General features: G+C 37.3%; 1 pseudogene; it reads right to left on the reverse strand.

Annotated features, from left to right (window-relative positions):
- Positions 1-12,351: 12,351 nt before the first annotated feature.
- LOC116569318 lies at positions 12,352-12,602 on the reverse strand (annotated as a pseudogene).
- Positions 12,603-13,799: the final 1,197 nt, after the last annotated feature.

Genomic DNA, 13,799 nt, shown 5'->3' on the forward strand with positions numbered 1-13,799 from the left:
AAGGAGACAGGACAGTTAAATGTAAAGTGGCATCCTATATGCAATTCTGGAAAGTAAGTGGACGTTACATTAAAACTAAGAAAACTTAGGAAAAATCTAAATCTATATTGTCACTGGTGAATGTATACACAGATTTTTTTTTTTAACACTTTGGCTTAAATTCCAGTTAGTTTCAGGTATTTAAAATAGTGATTTAATACTTCCTTACAACCTTTGGGGCTCATCACAACCAAGTGTGCTCCTTAATCCCCATCACCTCTTTCACCCATCCCCTACCCACCTCCCTCTAGTAACCATCAGTTTGTTCTCTATAGTTAAGTGTGTTTCTTATTGCCTTTTCCCCCCTTTGCTCATTTATTTTGTTTCTTAAATTCCATATATGAGTGAAATTATATGGTATTTGTCTCTTAACTGACTTATTTCACTTAGCATAATACTCTCTAGTTCCATCCATATCCTTGCAAATGTCAGGATTTCATTCTTTTAAATAGCTAATTAATATTCCATTATACACACACACACACACACACACACACACACACACACACACCCCTACTTTATCTATTCATCAGTTGATGGATACTTGGGCTATTTCCATAATTTGCCTATTGTAGATAATGCCTCTAAAAATGTCAGGTGCATGTATTCCTTTGATTAGTATTTTTGTATTTGGGCCAAGACCTAGTAGTGGAATTGCTGGATCATGGGGGTAGTTCTATTTTTAACTTTTTGAGGAAACTCCAGACTGTTTTCCATTATGGCTGCAGCAGTTTGCATTCTCACCAACAGTGCAAGAGATTTGTCCCTTCTCCACATCCTCGCCAACACCAGTTGTCTTTGTGCTGTTCATATTAGCCATTCCAGCAGGTGTGAGGTGATATCTCATTGCAGTTTTGATTAGCATTTCCTTACTGATAATTGATGTTGAGCATCTTTTCATGTATCTGTTAACTATCTGTGTTTTTTTCTCTGGAAAAACGCCTATTCATGTCTTCTGCCCATTTTTTAATTGGATTATTCATTTGGTATTAAGTTTTTTTTTTTTTATTATTTTTATTTCCAGCATAACAGTATTCATTATTTTTGCACCACACCCCGTGCTCCATGCAATCCGTGCCCTCTATAATACCCACCACCTGGTACCCCAACCTCCCACCCCCCGTCCCTTCAAAACCCTCAGATTGTTTGTCAGAGTCCATAGTCTCTCATGGTTCACCTCCCCTTCCAATTTCCCCCAACTCCCTTCTCCACTCTAAGTCCCCATGTCCTCCATGCTATTTGTTATGCTCCACAAATAAGTGAAACCATATGATAGTTGACTCTCTCTGCTTGACTTATTTCACTCAGCATAATCTCTTCCAGTCCCGTCCATGTTGCTACAAAAGTTGGGTATTCATCCTTTCTGATGGAGGCATAATATTCTATCCCCAGGGGTACAGGTCTGTGAATCACCAGGTTTACACACTTCACAGCACTCACCAAAGCACATACCCTCCCCAATGTCCATAATCCCACCCCCTTCTCCCAAACCCCCTCCCCCCAGCAACCCTCAGTTTGTTTTGTGAGATTAAAAGTCACTTATGGTTTGTCTCCCTCCCAATCCCATCTTGTTTCATTGATTCTTCTCCTACCCACTTAAGCCCCCATGTTGCATCACCACTTCCTCATATCAGGGAGATCATATGATAGTTGTCTTTCTCTGCTTGACTTATTTCGCTAAGCATGATACGCTCTAGTTCCATCCATGTTGTCGCAAATGGCAAGATTTCATTTCTTTTGATGGCTGCATAGTATTCCATTGTGTATATATACCACATCTTCTTGATCCATTCATCTGTTGATGGACATCTAGGTTCTTTCCATAGTTTGGCTATTGTGGACATTGCTGCTATAAACATTCAGGTGCATGTGCCCCTTTGGATCACTACGTTTGTATCTTTAGGGTAAATACCCAATAGTGCAATTGCTGGGTCATAGGGCAGTTCTATTTTCAACATTTTGAGGAACCTCCATGCTGTTTTCCAGAGTGGCTGCACCAGCTTGCATTCCCACCAACAGTGTAGGAGGGTTCCCCTTTCTCCGCATCTGTCATTTCCTGACTTGTTGATTTTAGCCATTCTGACTGGTGTGAGGTGATATCTCATTGTGGTTTTGATTTGTATTTCCCTGATGCCGAGTGATATGGAGCACTTTTTCATGTGTCTGTTGGCCATCTGGATGTCTTCTTTGCAGAAATGTCTGTTCATGTCCTCTGCCCATTTCTTGATTGGATTATTTGTTCTTTGGGTGTTGAGTTTGCTAAGTTCTTTATAGATTCTGGACACTAGTCCTTTATCTGATATGTCATTTGCAAATATCTTCTCCCATTCTGTCAGTTGTCTTTTGATTTTGTTAACTGTTTCCTTTGCTGTGCAAAAGCTTTTGATCTTGATGAAATCCCAATAGTTCATTTTTGCCCTTGCTTCCCTTGCCTTTTGCGTTGTTCCTAGGAAGATGTTGCTGCGGTTGAGGTCAAAGAGGTTGCTGCCCGTGTTCTCCTCAAGGATTTTGATGGATTCCTTTCGCACATTGAGGTCCTTCATCCATTTTGAGTCTATTTTTGTGTGTGGTGTAAGGAAATGGTCCAATTTCATTTTTCTGCATGTGGCTGTCCAATTTTCCCAGCACCATTTATTGAAGAGGCTGTCTTTTTGCCATTGGACATTCTTTCCTGCTTTGTCGAAGATTAGTTGACCATAGTGTTGAGGGTCTATTTCTGGGCTCTCTATTCTGTTCCATTGATCTATGTGTCTGTTTTTGTGCCAGTACCATGCTGTCTTGATGACGACAGCTTTGTAATAGAGCTTGAAGTCCGGAATTGTGATGCCACCAACGTTGGCTTTCTTTTTCAATATCCCTTTGGCTATTCGAGGTCTTTTCTGGTTCCATATAAATTTTAGCATTATTTGTTCCATTTCTTTGAAAAAGATGGATGGTACTTTGATAGGAATTGCATTAAATGTGTAGATTGCTTTAGGTAGCATAGACATTTTCACAATATTTATTCTTCCAATCCAGGAGCATGGAACATTTTTCCATTTCTTTGTGTCTTCCTCAATTTCTTTCATGAGTACTTTATAGTTTTCTGAGTATAGATTCTGTGTCTCTTTGGTTAGGTTTATTCCTAGGTATCTTATGGTTTTGGGTGCAATTGTAAACGGGATTGACTCCTTAATTTCTCTTTCTTCTGTCTTGCTGTTGGTGTAGAGAAATGCAACTGATTTCTGTGCATTGATTTTATATCCTGACACTTTACTGAATTCCTGTATAAGTTCTAGCAGTTTTGGAGTGGAGTCTTTTGGGTTTTCCACATATAGTATCATATCATCTGCGAAGAGTGATAATTTGACTTCTTCTTTGCCGATTTGGATGCCTTTAATTTCCTTTTGTTGTCTGATTGCTGAGGCTAGGACCTCTAGTACTATGTTGAATAGCAGTGGTGATAATGGACATCCCTGCCGTGTTCCTGACCTTAGCGGAAAAGCTTTCAGGTTTTCTCCATTGAGAATGATATTTGCGGTGGGTTTTTCATAGATGGCTTTGATGATATTGAGGTATGTGCCCTCTATCCCTACACTTTGAAGAGTTTTGATCAGGAAGGGATGCTGTACTTTATCAAATGCTTTTTCAGCATCTATTGAGAGTATCATATGGTTCTTGTTCTTTCTTTTATTGATGTGTTGTATCACATTGACTGATTTGCGGATGTTGAACCAACCTTGCAGCCCTGGAATAAATCCCACTTGGTCGTGGTGAATAATCTTTTTAATGTACTGTTGAATCCTATTGGCTAGTATTTTGTTGAGTATTTTCGCATCTGTGTTCATCAAGGATATCGGTCTATAGCTCTCTTTTTTGGTGGGATCCTTGTCTGGTTTTAGGATCAAGGTGATGCTGGCCTCATAAAATGAGTTTGGAAGTTTTCCTTCCATTTCTATTTTTTGGAACAGTTTCAGGAGAATAGGAATTAGTTCTTCTTTAAATGTTTGGTAGAATTCCCCCGGGAAGCCGTCTGGCCCTGGGCTTTTGTTTGTTTGGAGATTTTTAATGACTGTTTCAATCTCCTTACTGGTTATGGGTCTGTTCAGGCTTTCTATTTCTTCCTGGTTCAGTTGTGGTAGTTTATATGTTTCTAGGAATGCATCCATTTCTTCCGGATTGTCAAATTTATTGGCATAGAGTTGCTCATAGTATGTTCTTATAATAGTTTGTATTTCTTTGGTGTTAGTTGTGATCTCTCCTCTTTCATTCATGATTTTATTTATTTGGGTCCTTTCTCTTTTCTTTTTGATGAGTCGGGCCAGGGGTTTATCAATTTTATTAATTCTTTCAAAGAACCAGCTCCTAGTTTCGTTGATTTGTTCTATTGTTTTTTTGGTTTCTATTTCATTGATTTCTGCTCTGATCTTTATGATTTCTCTTCTCCTGCTGGGCTTAGGGTTTCTTTCTTGTTCTTTCTCCTGCTCCTTTAAGTGTAGGGTTAGGTTGTGTACCTGAGACCTTTCTTGTTTCTTGAGAAAGGCTTGTACCGCTATATATTTTCCTCTCAGGACTGCCTTTGTTGTGTCCCACAGATTTTGAACCGTTGTATTTTCATTATCATTTGTTTCCATGATTTTTTTCAATTCTTCTTTAATTTCCCGGTTGACCCATTCATTCTTTAGAAGGATGCTGTTTAGTCTCCATGTATTTGGGTTCTTTCCAAACTTCCTTTTGTGGTTGAGTTCTAGCTTTAGAGCATTGTGGTCTGAAAATATGCAGGGAATGATCCCAATCTTTTGATACCGGTTGAGTCCTGATTTAGGACCGAGGATGTGATCTATTCTGGAGAATGTTCCATGTGCACTAGAGAAGAATGTGTATTCTGTTGCTTTGGGATGAAATATTCTGAATATATCTGTGATGTCCATCTGGTCCAGTGTGTCGTTTAAGGCCTTTATTTCCTTGCTGATCTTTTGCTTGGATGATCTGTCCATTTCAGTGAGGGGAGTGTTAAAGTCCCCTACTATTATTGTATTATTGTTGATGTGTTTCTTTGATTTTGTTATTAATTGGTTTATATAGTTGGCTGCTCCCACGTTGGGGGCATAGATATTTAAAATTGTTAAATCTTCTTGTTGGACAGTCCCTTTGAGTATGATATAGTGTCCTTCCTCATCTCTTATTATAGTCTTTGGCTTAAAATCTAATTGATCTGATATAAGGATTGCCACTCCTGCTTTCTTCTGATGTCCATTAGCATGGTAAATTCTTTTCCACCCCCTCACTTTAAATCTGGAGGTGTCTTCGGGCTTAAAATGAGTTTCTTGGAGGCAACATATAGATGGGTTTTGTTTTTTTATCCATTCTGATACCCTGTGTCTTTTGACAGGGGCATTTAGCCCATTAACATTCAGGGTAACTATTGAGAGATATGAATTTAGTGCCATTGTATTGCCTGTAAGTTGACTGTTACTGTATATGGTCTCTGTTCCTTTCTGATCTACCACTTGTAGGCTCTCTCTTTGCTTAGAGGACCCCTTTCAATATTTCCTGTAGAGCTGGTTTGGTATTTGCAAATTCTTTCAGTTTTTGTTTGTCCTGGAAGCTTTTAATCTCTCCTTCTATTTTCAATGATAGCCTAGCTGGATATAGTATTCTTGGCTGCATGTTTTTCTCGTTTAGTGCTCTGAAAATATCATGCCAGCTCTTTCTGGCCTGCCAGGTCTCTGTGGATAAGTCAGCTGCCAATCTAATATTTTTACCATTGTATGTTACAGACTTCTTTTCCCGGGCTGCTTTCAGGATTTTCTCTTTGTCACTGAGACTTGTAAATTTTACTATTAGGTGACGGGGTGTGGGCCTATTCCTATTGATTTTGAGGGGCGTTCTCTGAACCTCCTGAATTTTGATGCTCGTTCCCTTTGCCATATTGGAGAAATTCTCCCCAATAATTCTCTCCAGTATACCTTCTGCTCCACTCTCTCTTTCTTCTTCTTCTGGAATCCCAATTATTCTAATATTGTTTCGTCTTATGGTGTCACTTATCTCTCGAATTCTCCCCTCGTGGTCCAGTAGCTGTTTGTCCCTCTTTTGCTCAGCTTCTTTATTCTCTGTCATTTGGTCTTCTATATCACTAATTCTTTCTTCTGCCTCATTTATCCTAGCAGTGAGAGCCTCCATTTTTGATTGCACTTCATTAATAGCTTTTTTTATTTCAACTTGGTTAGATTTTAGTTCTTTTATTTCTCCAGAAAGGGCTTTTATATCTCTCGAGAGGGTTTCTCTAATATCTTCCATGCCTTTTTCAAGCCCGGCTAGAACCTTGAGAATTGTCATTCTGAACTCTAGATCTGACATATTACCAATGTCTGTATTGATTAGGTCCCTAGCCTTCGGTACTGCCTCTTGTTCTTTTTTTTGTGTTGAATTTTTCCGTCTTGTCATTTTGTCCAGATAAGAGTATATGAAGGGGCAAGTAAAATACTAAAAGGGTGGCAACAACCCCAGGAAAAAATGCTTTAACCAAATTAGAAGAGATCCAAAATCGTGAGGGGGGAGAAAGGGGATAAAAAGAGGTTCAAAAAGGAAGAAAGAAAAAAAAAGAAAAAAGAAAGAAAAAAAAAAGAAATAAGAAAAGAAAAGAATTTAAAAAAAAAAAAGGAAAACACCTGAGAAAAATGTAAAAATGAAAAAATATATATATTAGATAAACTAGTAAAAAATCGTTAAAAAAAGAAAAAGGTAACAGTTAAAAAAAAAAAATTTACCCGAAGGCGAGAAAAGAAAAAAACAAAAAAATGAAAAAGAAAAAAATTGAATTAACTGCAAGACTAAAAAAAAAATCACAGGGAAAAAGCCATGAGTTCCGTGCTTGGCTTTCTCCTCCTCTGGAATTCTGCTGCTCTCCTTGGTATTGAAACCGCACTCCTTGGTAGGTGAACTTGGTCTTGGCTGGATTTCTTGTTGATCTTCTGGGGGAGGGGCCTGGTGTAGTGATTCTCAAGTGTCTTTGCCCCAGGCGGAATTACACCGCCCTTACCCGGGGCCGGGGTGAGTAATCCGCTCGGGTTTGCTTTCAGGAGCTTTTGTTCCCTGAGCGCTTTCCGTAGAGTTCCGGAGGATGGGAATACAAATGGCGGCCTCCTGGTCTCCGGCCCGGAGGAGCCGAGAGCCCAGGGCCGCACTCCTCAGTGCGCCCTCAGAGAACAGCGCCCAGTTACTCCCGTCTGCCTGACCTCCGGCCGCGCTCCGAGCTCTCCGAGCCTGCGACCAGTTCAAGGTAACACCGAGCTGTGAGCTTACTGTCGGCTCTGTCTCTGTAGCCGGCTTTCCCGTTCCAATACCCGCAAGGTCTGCGACACTCAGACACCCCTGATCCTTCTGTGACCCTGCGGGACCTGAGGCCACGCTGAACCCGCGTGGGCTTCGCCCCGGTTTAGCCTCTGGAGCGATGTCCCTCAGCGGAACAGACTTTTAAAAGTCCTGATTTTGTGCGCCATTGCTCCGCCTCTTGCCGGGAGCCAGCCCCTCCCCGCGGGGTCTATCTTCCCGTCGCTTTGGATTCACTTCTCCGCCGGTCCTACCTTTCAGAAAGTGGTTGTTTTTCTGTTTCCAGAATTGCTGTTCTTCTTCTCTTCAATCTGCCGATGGATTTTCAGGTGTTTGCAATCTTTAGATAAGCTATCTAGCTGATCTCCGGCTAGCTGAAGCAGTCTCAGCCTGCTACTTCTCCGCCATCTTGACTCCTCCTCCTGGTATTAAGTTTTATACATGCTTTATATATTTTGTATACTAACCCTTTATCAGATATGTCATTGCAAATATCTTCTCCCATCCCATAGGCTGCCTTTTAGTTTGTTGTTTCATTCACGTACAGAAGCTTTTAATTTTGATGTAGTCCCAATAATTTACTTATTCTTTTGTTTGCTTTGCCTCAGGAGATATAACTAGAAGTTGCTACAGCCTACAATCAAAGAAGTTACTGCCTGTGTTCTTTTCTAAGGCTTTTATAGATTCAGGTCCTACATTTATCAAATTCATTTTAAATTTATTTTGTGTCTGATGCAAGAAAGTGGTCTTCCGTTCTTTTGCATGTAGCTGTCCAGTTTTCCCAATACCATTTGTTGAAGAAACAGTCTTTTTCCCCTTGAATATTCTTTCCTGCTTTGTCAACGATTATTTGATCATACCATTGTGGACTCATTTCTGGTTTTTCTATTTTGTTCCCTTGATCTATGTATCAATTTTTGTATTGCTACCATACTGTTTTGATTACTAAATCTTTATACTATAACTTGAAGTCAGAAGTATGATGCGTTCAGTTTTGCTTTTCTTCATCAAGGCTGTTTTGGTGACTTTTTTTTTTGGTGGTTCCATACAAATTTTAGGATTGTTTATACTAGCTCTGTGAAAAATGCTATTGGCACTTTGATATGGAATTTGCATTTAAAATATGTAGATTGCTTTGGGTAGTATAGACATTTTATTTTTTTTTAAAGATTTTATTTATTAGAGAGAGAGAGTGAGTAGGGGGAGGAGGAGAGACGGAGGGAGAGAGGAACTCAAGCAGGCTCCATGCTGAGCCCTGAGCCCAATGTGGGACTCGATCTCATGACCCTGATGTCATGACCTGAGTTGAAACCAAGAATCAGAAACTTATTTAACTGAGCCACCCAGGCACCCCTGTATACACACTTAAAAAGTATTTCTTCTTCTAATCTAAGAGCATAGAATATCTTTCCATTTCTTTGTGTCATCTTTAAGTTCTTTCATAAGTATTCTATAGTTTTCAGAGTATAAGTCTTTCACCTCTTTGGTTAGGTTTATCCCTAGGTATCTTGTTTTTTTGTGCAATTGCAAATGGGATCACTCCTTAATTTGTTCTTCCTATTGCTTCACTATTGGTGTATAGAAATGCAACAAATTTCTGTATGTTGACTTTGTATCCTGTGATTTTAATGAATTTGCTTACTAGCTCCAGTAGTTTTTTGGGGGAGTCTTTGGAATTTTCTGTATTAAATGTCATGTCATCTGCAAATAGTGAAGCTTTGACTTCTTTCTCACCCACTTGGATGTCTTTTATTTCTTTTAGTTGTCAATTGCTGTAGTTAGGATTTCCAGTACTATGTCAAATAGCTGTGGAGAGAGTGGACATCCCTGTCTTGTTCCTACTGTGAGGAAAAGCTCTGTTTTTTCCCCATGGGGGATGACATTAGCTGTGGATTTTTCATAGATGGTTTTTATTATCTGGAGGCATATTCTTTGTAAACCTGCTTTTGGGGGGGTGTTTATCATGAATGGGTTTTGTACTTTGTCAATTTATTTTTTGCATCTATTGAAATGATCATATGGTTCTTATCCATCCTTTTATTTATGTGATGTATTATTTTGATTCATTTGTGAATGTTAAATAAATATTCACAACCCAGAAATAAATCCTACTTGATTGTGGTGATTTTTAAAGAGTATTATTGTATTCTGCTGGCTAGTATTTTGTTGAGGATTTTTTCATCTACGTTCATCAGAGACAATTGAGAGACAATGGCCTGTAGCTTTTTTTTTTTTTTTTTCTGGTTATCTGTATCTGGTTGTGGTAGTCAGGGTAATGCTGTCCTTACAGAATGAATTTGGAAGTTTTCCTTCCTTTTCTACTTTTTGAAAGAGTTTGAGAAGAATAGGTATTAACACTTCTTTAAATGTTTGGGAGAATTTGCTTGGGAAGCTGTATTTGTCCTGGACTTTTTTTGTTAAGAGTTTTGTTTTGTTTTGTTTTCATTACTGATTCAAGTTCCTTCCTAGCAATCTGTTCAAATTCTCCATTTCTTCCTGCTTCAGTTTTGGTTGTTATATATTTCTAGGAATTTATCCATTTCTTCTAGGTTGTCCAATTTGTTGTCATATAATTTTTCATAATATTCTGGTTTGGTTGTTATTTCTCCTCTCACATTTGTGATTTTGTTTATTTGAGTCCTTTCTCTCTCTGTCCTTCTTTCTTTTGATTAGTCTTGGTAGCTGTTCATAATTTTTCTTTCCATTTTTTCAAAGACTAGCTCCTAGTTTCATTGACTTTTTTTTTTTTAAGTTTCTATATCATTTATTTCTACTCTAATCTTTTTTATTTCCTTCCTTCTGTTGTATTAAGGCTTTGTTTGTTGGGTTTTTTTCTAGTTCTTTCACACGAAATGTTATGTTGTTAATTTGAGATTTTTCTTGCTTCTTGAAGTCAACCTGTATTGCCATATACTTCTATCTTAGGATGATTGCTTTTGCTGCATCCCAAAAGTTCTGTTGTGTTTTCACTTTCATTTGTTTCCATGCACATTTTACTTCTTCTTTCATTTCCTGGTTTACCCATTCATTCTTTTGTAGCATGTTATTTAACCTCCATGTATTTGTAGTCTTCCCAGATTTTTTTCTTGTGGCTTACTTCAAGATTCATAGTGTTGTGGTCAAAACAGGTGCAGGGTATGCACCGTAAGTCTTCTTATATTTGTTGAGGTCTGTTTTGTGGCCCAAGATGTGATCTATTATGGAGATTGTTCCATGTCTACTTCAAAAGAATGTGTATTCTGCAGTTTTAGGGTGGAATGTTCTGAATATTATCTGTTAAGGCCATCTGGTTCCAGTGGTCATTCAGAACTATTGTTTCCTGTTGATTTCTGTTTAGATGATCTGTCCATTAATGTAAGTGGGGTGTTAAATTCCTTTAGTATTATTGAATTATTATAATGGGTTCCTTTACATTTATTATTGGTTTATATGTCTCAGTACTCCCATATTGGGTGCATAAATATTTACAATTGTTATATCTTTTTGTTGGATTGTCCTCTTTATTATTATATAGAGTTTTTCTTTTTCTCTTATTATAGTCTTTGTTTTGAAGTCTACTTTGTCCTGTATAAGTAGCAATACTTATAGATTTTACCTCATTTGCATGATAAATGTTTCTTTATCCCCTCATTTTCAATCTAAAGTTCTCTTTAGGTCTAAAGTGAGTCTTTTGCAGGGTGCATATAGATGGGTCTTGGTTTTTTATCCATTCTGTCACCCTATTCCTCTTGATTGGAGTGTGTACTCCATTCACCTTCACAGAAGTTATTGATAGATATGTAATTATTGCCATTTTATTGCAGGTTTTCTGGCTATTTTCTCTGATATTTTCTTGTCTTTCTTTTATGTTTTGCTGACTATCTTTAGTGATATATTTGGATTTCTTTCTCTTTATTCCTTGCACATTTATTACTGGGTTTTCATATTCAGTTGCCATTAGGTTTATAATATAACCTCTTCTGCAGACAGCAGTTTAATATTAAGTTGATGATCATTAGTTTTGGACACATTCTTTTCTCCTCTTCTCCCCACATTGTAGGTATATGTTATTAAACTTTATAACCTTTTTTGTGAGTTCCTTCACTTATTTTTTACAGAAATATTCACTTTTATTACTTTTGTGATTCCTGCTTTATACTGCCACTTTGGGTCACTCCTTTCCCCTCAAAGAGTCCCCTTTAATATTTCTTACAGGGCTGCTTTAGTGATCATGAACTCCTTAGGTTTTGTCTGTTTGTCTACATCTTCTTCTATTCTAAGCGATAGCTTTGCTGAATAGATTATTCTTGGCTGAAGATTTTTCTCATTCAGCACATTGAATATATCATGTCACGACTTTCTGTCTTGCCAAATTTCTTTTGAAAATCTCTTGCTGGCCTCATAGGTTTTCCGTTGTAAGTTAAGGACATCTTTTGTCTTGCTGCTTTTGGGATTTTTTTTCTTTATCACTATATTTTGCAAATTTAATTACAATTTCTTGGTGTGGGCCACTTTTCTTGATTTTGATGGGAGTTCTATGTGTCTTCTGGATCTGGACATCTCTTTCCTTCCCCAGATTAGGGATGTTTTCAGTTATTATTTCTTCAAATAAACTTTCTGCCCCCCCCCCTTTTTTACTCTCTTCTTCTGGGACTCCTAGTTAATATATTTTAGGAGCCACTGAGTTCCCTAAGTCTGTTCTCATTTTGCATAATTCTTTCTCTCTTTTGTTTAGCTTTATTACTTTCCATTACATTGTCTTCTAGGTCACTAAATCATCCCTCTGCTTCTTTCGGCCTCCTGTTTATTATATCAAGAGTGTTTCTAATCTCATTTATTGTATTCTTAATCTCTGATGAATTCTTTTAAACTCTTTTATCTCGTGGTAAAGATTTCACTGATGTCTTATATTCTTTTCTCAAGCCCAGTGAGTATCCTTATCATTGCCACTTTCTTCCTTTTTTGGGGGAAATGGGTGCTATTTATTCTTGACAAATATTCCACATCCATTATCCTCTCTAGTCAGAAGTTCTTTGAAATTCTGCCCATGGCCTTTGCGAGTCAGATGATGGAGTCGTTGGACTCCCCCATCCATCAAATGGTCCCAAAGATAGTGTTTGTTTTAACCTGACTATTAAAACTGCCTGTCACCTTGTCAACCTCAGACATATCTATCTGGATGGACCTGTAGTCTTTGGTGACCATGATATGGTTGTTGGCAGTGCATTTTCAGGCAGGTATTGGTCCATGAACTCACAGGCAATGACCTGCATATAGAATATTGCCACCACCACTGGTGCACGTGCAGAAAAGCCATTTTACATTTTGACTAATAGTGTATTAGTCTTTCAGTTCCTCTATATCCTTGCCAACACTTCAGTTATTTCTTCTTCTTCTTCTTCTTCTTTTTTTTTTTTAATTAAGCCATTATAATAGTGATCTAGTGACACTGGTTTTGCTTTATGTTTCCTTTCTGATCAATGATTTTGAACACTTTGTCATATATTTATTGGAAATCTATACCTTCTTTGAAGAGGCTATTTAAGTGTTTTTAGTTTTTTGTTTTGTTTTGTTTTGCTTTCTTATTATTGACTTTTGAGACCTCTCTGTGGATTCTATTTACAAGTCTTTCAACAGATACAGGATTTGCAAAAATATTCTCTGAGTCTGTAATATGTGTTTATGTATTTCTACACTCCTAATGTGACTTTTGAAAAGCAGAAGTTTTTACTTTTCACAAAGTCCAATTTATCAAATTCTTTTCTATGGAATATGCTTTTGTTGTTATATCTAAGAAATATTCCCCTAACCTAGTGTCACAAAGATTTTTCTTAAGACTTCTTCAGGAAATTTCATAGTTTGAGGATTTTAATTTTGATGTATGATCCAATCTGAATTAATTTTTGCATGTAGCATAAAAATTTATCAAAGTTTTTTTTAAATATAAGGATATCATAATCTCAGTAACATCTGTCAAAAAGACTATTCAGTCTCTCCTGAATATACTTTGCATATTTGTAAAATCAGTTGTCAGTGTACATGGAAGTCTAATCCTGTACTCTCTATTTAATTCTATAAATTTTTCATTCACCTTGACTCCAATTCCATACTTTCTTGATAATTACAGCTTTAAAATTAGTCTTGAGAGTAGGTTGTGTTTATTCTTGTTTTTTTGAAACTTTGGTTAATCCAGTTCTTTGTATTTCTATTTGACTTTTAAAACTACCTTGTTAATTCCAGGGTAGGGGGGATCCTGTTTGATCTTTGTTTAGGAATGCATTATGTTTATAGTTTGAGAAATTTTCATCTTAAATATATTGATAGTCAATATGGAAAATTACACTCTACCTTCTTCAGTGTCAAACCAACATTACTTTGAATAATTTGTTTTAATGGCAATAATGACAAAAATAATGTAGTTTCCTCACTAATAAATATGATTCTGTCTACATAACATTGGGAGTTTAGGT

This window comes from Mustela erminea, chromosome 11 (genome assembly GCF_009829155.1).
Source record: "Mustela erminea isolate mMusErm1 chromosome 11, mMusErm1.Pri, whole genome shotgun sequence".
In the NCBI taxonomy this organism is placed as follows: domain Eukaryota; kingdom Metazoa; phylum Chordata; class Mammalia; order Carnivora; family Mustelidae; genus Mustela; species Mustela erminea.